This window comes from Bison bison, unplaced genomic scaffold, assembly GCF_000754665.1.
Source record: "Bison bison bison isolate TAMUID 2011002044 unplaced genomic scaffold, Bison_UMD1.0 scf7180017862013, whole genome shotgun sequence".
Lineage (NCBI taxonomy): Eukaryota > Metazoa > Chordata > Mammalia > Artiodactyla > Bovidae > Bison > Bison bison.
The window spans coordinates 342,509-348,729 of record NW_011492585.1 but is presented as its reverse complement, the minus strand read 5'-3'; the positions used below and the strand labels follow the sequence as shown (position 1 = coordinate 348,729).

Here is a 6,221-nt window from a genome sequence, read left to right as displayed (position 1 = left end):
GAGCGACTTTACTTTCACTTTTCACTTTCATGCATTGGAGAAGGAAATGGCAACCCACTCCAATGTTCTTGCCTGGAGAATCCCAGGGACAGAGGAGCCTGGTGGGCTGCCGTCTATGGGGTTGCACAGAGCTGGATACAACTGAAGCGACTTAGCAGCATCAGCAGCAGCAGATAGCATATTAAAAAGCAGAGACGTTACTTTGCCAACAAAGGTCCGTCTAGTCAAGGCTATGGTTTTTCCAGTGGTCGTGTATGAATGTGAGAGTTGGACTGTGAAGAAAGCTGAGTGCCGAAGAATTGATGCTTTTGAACTGTGGTGTTGGAGAAGACTCTTGAGAGTCCCTTGGACTGCAAGGAGATCCAACCAGTCTATCCTAAAGGAGATCAGTCCTGGGTGTTCATTGGAAGGACTGATGTTGAAGCTGAAACTCCAGTACTTTGGCCACCTCATGCGAAGAGTTGATTTATTGGAAAAGACCCTGATGCTGGGAGAGATTGGGGGCAGGAGGAGAAGGGGACGACAGAGGATGAGATGGCTGGATGGCATCACCAACTCAATGGACATGAGTTAGAGTGAACTCCGGGAGTTGGTGATGGACAGGGAGGCCTGGCATGCTGCGATTCATGGGGTTGCAAAGAGTCAGACACGACTGAGCGACTGAACTGCATTGAATATTAAATATGATCTCTGTTCATTTCCAAGGCAAACCATTCAATATCATGGTAATCCAAGTCTATGCCCCAACCAGTAACGCTGAAGAAGCTGAACAGTTCTATGAAGACCTACAAGACCTTCTAGAACTAACACCCAAAAAAGATGTCCTTTTCATTATAAGGGACTAGAATGCAAAAGTAGGAAATCAAGAAACACCTGGAGTAACAGGCAAATTTGGCCTTGGAGTACAGAATGAAGCAGGGCAAAGAGTTCTGCCAAGAGAACTGGTCATAGCAAACACCCTCTTCCAACAACACAAGAGAAGACTCTACACATGGACATCACCAGATGGTTGACACCAAAGCCAGACTGATTATATTCTTTGCAGCCAAAGATGGAGCAGCTCTATACAGTCAGAAAAAACAAGACCAGGAGCTGACTATGGCTCAGATCATGAACTCCTTATTGCCAAATTCAGACTTAAATTGAAGAAAGTAGGGAAAACCACTAGACCATTCAGGTATGACCTAAGTTTCTGCCAAAACGTGATCCACTGGAGGAGGGAATGTCAAACCACTCCAGTATTCTTGCCACAAGAACCCCATGAATGAAATTCTTTAACAAGTTAAAAGAAAAAAGCTAAAGAAAGCACCAAATCTCTGATATGTGACCACAGCCAAGAGACAGGATCCTGAGAACAGTAACAACAATGGAGAGGAAATAAGAACAAGTAAACTCTCTCCATAAAAAGGGCCTGGTGAGTGATCCAGCTGCACACAGAATACCAAGGGTCTGGCCTCTTCCTTCATTAGAGTGGGAAGCGTAGTGCTTTGTCTTTATTTTGATCAACGTTATGTATGTATGTTAAAGGATTACATCATCAACTGTAAACACAGCCCCCAGTCCCTGCTTTCCTGTTACCCATCTCCATCTTTCTCCCCCATTCTTGTTTGTTTTTGGCCATGCGGCACGTGCGGTCACAGTTCCTCGGCCAGGGATCAAACCCGTACCCCTGCAGCGGAAGCACAGAGTCTTAACCACTGGACTGCCAGGGAAGCCCCTCCCTCATTCTTAGCTGTCTCTTTTGGTGTTACCACCTGCCTCTAAGTAATCGCCCTGGGCGATAACCGAATAGTTCAGCTTGGGTATCATCCACTGACTTCCCCAAATAGTGGCAGGCGGCAGGCAGAAATGCAGTCTTTCTTTCCTCCATCAGCCCTTCAAACAAGCATGCCACGCTCATCTCCACGCCTCCTCCAGACAGGCATATCATCATTTTAATGAGAGCGATATTCAATGTTTACATAAATTATTACCGTTGCGCAAAAGCTATTCACAGCAAAGCCTTGCAATACACCATAATTATTTTTCTTTCCTGCACAACGGCTTATTTTCCCCGGAACTTGTTCACAGTCTCGTGCTTTCATTTGCTTTGTTTTCTATGTACTATCACTACTACAACCCCTGCTCTGCCAACTGTCTGCATCTTCCCTCCAGATGCTTCAGAGCACCAGGGACTCTGACTTTCATCTTCCCCAAAAAATCCCTTTGAGGAAACATTGAGGCTCAAGTCATGAGATACCTGCTCTCCGTACCCAGTGCCTGGCTTGGCTGGCATCCCAGCTTCTCCACCTACCCAGCAGATTCTTTTCACCTTTTCTCTGAGGATAATTCTATCTCTTCTAGTTCTGACTTTCCAGATTCCCCACCTTATTCTGGGAAAGTATGCTTGCCAGTCATTTCTTTAAAATACATGAGAGACAAATTTTTGGAGCAAGTGTGAAAATATCTTTATTCTACCCTTCTTTGCCTGATTTTAAAATTCAAGGTAAAATATTTTCCTTCAGAATTGTGAAAGCAATGCTCTCTTGCCTCCTAGCTTCCAGTGCTCCTGTAGATGGTTCCCAAGCCATTCTGCTCATCCTTTGATGACCCGCTGGTGGCCTTTGTTCTTTCTCTAGAAGCTAACACAATCTTCTTAGTCCAGAGTTCTGAAATTTCACAACAGTGTGTCTTGGAGAGAGTGTGCATGGTTCTCTCTCCATGTGAAGTCTCACCATGGAAATTCTGAAACACACACCTTCAGATGCACTTTCAAATAAACTCCTTGCTTCCAAACTCTCACTAGTCACTACCAGAAATTCAGTATTCCTCCCTATACAAACTTGCTCCCCACACTCTGAATATCCAAATTGGGAACTGAACAGACGAGGTGAGTGGCACATACGTATATTTTCATCTGTGGTGCTGGTCACTCAGTGGGCCCCTTCAAAGGAGGAAGTTTTGGTTTCAGGATTTACCTTATAATTTTGTGGATGATTTTATCCCATTTCTTGCTGAAACGCTTATTATGTAAACTGCCTAATCTGATCATTTAATTTTCTTTTTTCTCTCATTTTCCATCTCTTTTTGTTGTTGTTCTATTTCCTGAGCTGTCAACTTCTTCACCTACTGAGTTTTTTATTTCTTCCACTGTATTTATACACATGACTCATCTTTTTGGATTTCTGAATGCCCTTTGAAAACAAAAAAAAATCCTCAATCCTCTGTGGTGACCTTTTCCTAAATGGAAAGGAAACCCAAGGAAAGAGGGGATATATGTAAAAGTGTGGCTGATTCACTTTGCTGTACAGCAGAAACACAACATTGTAAAGCAACTATACTCCAATAATATACATAAAAAAAGAGCGCTTTGTGCTTGTCTACTGATGCAGTATTTTCCAGCTCCACGTGTGCGTTAGTGACAGTATGCTTTTTAAGTTTTCTTCCGGCGTAGTCTCTACTGCTTCCAAGTGTGTGTCACGATCTCTGTCTTCCCAATCAGAGGTTTCGTCGCTTGTCCCTGGTTGCTGCTGCTGCTGCTGCTAAGTCACTTCAGTCGAGTCCAATTCCGTGTGACCCCATGGACGGCAGCCCACCAGGCTCCCCTGTCCCTGGGATTCTCCAGGCAAGAACACTGGAGTGGGTTGCCATTTCCTTCTCCAATGCGTGAAAGTGAAAAGTCAAAGTGAAGTTGCTCAGTCATGTCCGACTCTTTGTGACCCCATGGACTGCAGCCTACCAGGCTCCTCCGTCCATGGGGTTTTCCAGGCAAGAGTGCTGGAGTGGGGTGCCATTGCCTTCTCTGTGTCCCTGGTTATCCAGTCCTATTTAAGGGGAAAGGGATTAAAAGAACTGGAAGCTTTGGACTCTAGAAGGGAGTTATTAACTATGAGCTTCGTTAGTGAGTGATCCAATTGGGCCTCCTTACTGTGGACCTTCCTGTCATTATTTTGAGATCCTTTCTCAGGCTACTCACTTTCCCCAAAGATTCTTCCGTTCTCCTGCCTGGAAGGAGAAGTACCAATTGACAGTACTCCGGGAGCCACAGAGGCTCCATTTCCTTCACTCTCTAGTGCTCTGTGCAGCCGTCCACCCCTTCTCCCCCATCAACTACACCCAGTGTTTCCTATTCCTCTCTGAAATTCAGTTCTCTAAGCAGTTACAGAAACCACCACCTTGGTTAAGTACAGGAAGTGCTGAGTTACTGAGTCAGTTATCATTAAGCACATCTGCTGGCAAATGACTGGTGAACGATGAGCCTGGCTGCAGCCACAGACCCACTAAGTACTGTGAAACTAGCCACTCCTCTCTGAAGAAAAAGAGAAAGAAACAATCTAAAAATTGAAACTGAAGATGTTAGTTTAAAAAAACTACAAATAGCAGCATTTGTTTCAGTATTATCAATATCCTGTCTCTTACCCAGGAACGGCACTTCAACCTGACACCTTTCTGGAAGAGAACCACTCACTAGCCTTAGTGACTATGCAGTAATGACTGTAAGCTACATTTCCTTTGTCAACCATCCAACGTGCTCCTCTTCTGCCATCTACCCCTTTCCTGCTGGCATTCCCCAGGATTCCCTCCCAGGGCACATTCTTTCTCTCCAAGAGCACATCTCACCCAGGATGGCCCACACATACCGTAAACTTCACAAGCCTAAAAATCAGATGCATTTTAGCCCCTTCCTTCTCTACATTTGCTCCAGTATTCCCTAGCTCAGGTACTGGCCCTCCTCAGCACCCACGTGAGACATCCTGGTTACTTCGGCCTTTTTCCTTTCCCTCTCACCGCATCCCACAGAGTGCAGTAGCACTGTGGACTCTCCTGCTTCTTTCAAGCCGATACCCTTCCTGACTCTCAGCCACTGTTCTGACCCACGCCCCCTATAACTGTACCCAATTCAGTCTCCATCTCCTGATACCCTGGACCCATTCCTCTGTTCTCACAAGGATTACTTCTCTAAAACACATCTTTCACATTCCACCCCAAACCTTGACTACCCCTCACCAAGAGGATAAAGTCCAAGCTCCCTGGCAAAGCATTCAAGGCCCTTTGATCAGAAACCTCTTTCTGGCCTCGGTTTGCATTTCAATCCTCAAACCCCATCCTCCAATCAACACAGGGACTCACTGCTCCCTCCCCTCAAACATTCCATTCACTTCCTCGTTTCCACACACCCTGGAATGTTCTCCCCAAACTTCACTCATCTCTCAAGGCCCAACTCATGTCACCTCCACTATGGAAAACTTCTGCAACACCTAACAACGAGTTTAGCTGCTCCCTCTTTCTTCGCACTTTGTAAACACCTAGATGACAACGCTAATCACAGGGTATTACAGTCAGGCTACCCATGCCACCAGCTTCGAGCCCTACCTGGCATCTTACGAAGGATGAGAGGCTCAGTTTGCTCAGCTGATGAAGCAGGTGCACACTGAGTGGCAGCGAACAGCACTGCTGGCTTGAAAACACCAGCCCAACGTCTTACAGACCATCTGGCAAGAAAGCGAACATCCATGCATTTCCATGCAGGCACTCTAAATTCTCAGCAGCGCTCCCCTCAGGCAACAATTTCCTAGGTGTTAGCAGACACTTAGGTGGTAGTGTTGCAATATATAAGTGTATCAAATCAACACTCTGCACATCTTAAACTTACACAATGCTACATCAATTATATTTCAATTTAAAAAAATCTTCCCAGTATCTCCTTTTTCACCCTGACACCAGCCCTGTCTCACATTCCCAACACCAGATGTTCACAGAGAAGGGCTAGACTGTGTCCTGATTTGGGGGCAGGTGAGGACCAGCTGAGCTGTTTCTCAGCTGCCCCCTGCCTGGACCCACACATTAGGGGACAGTCCCCCAATCCACATTCTCATTCATCCAGGGTCTCCCGAGTCTCTCCGGCGTCGAATCATAAAATAAATAATTCAATAATCACAGGAACACTATGGCTTGTTGTGCTCCGCGCCAGACGGAACCTCGGCTCCAGCCAAAGGCTCGCCGGAGATGTCTTGGTGGCTGCGAGCCCAAGTGGAAGATATAAGTCCTACTGTTCGCGACTAATACATGGCTTCCTCGCGCTGTTTCTGGAGCAAAGGCTCATCTGAGCGGTGCTCTTCCAGGACGCGCCCGCCTCGGCCAGGGCTGCAGTTCAGGCCAGCGGTCAGCGGGTCGGGGGAATGCCCGCGGCTTCGGGCGGCCCAGGGCATCGGGCGGGGCCCCCCCTGCAATAGGCTGGTGCG

General features: G+C 46.6%; 1 protein-coding gene across 1 annotated transcript in view; it reads right to left on the bottom strand.

Annotated features, from left to right (window-relative positions):
- CHST12 (carbohydrate (chondroitin 4) sulfotransferase 12) overlaps positions 1 to 5,788 on the bottom strand; it is a 17,657-nt gene extending 11,869 nt beyond the window's left edge. Inside the window, exon 1 of the mRNA XM_010832658.1 lies at positions 5,353 to 5,788. The gene's annotated coding sequence lies outside the window, so the exon portion shown is untranslated. The remainder of the gene's footprint in view (positions 1 to 5,352) is intronic.
- Positions 5,789 to 6,221: the final 433 nt, after the last annotated feature.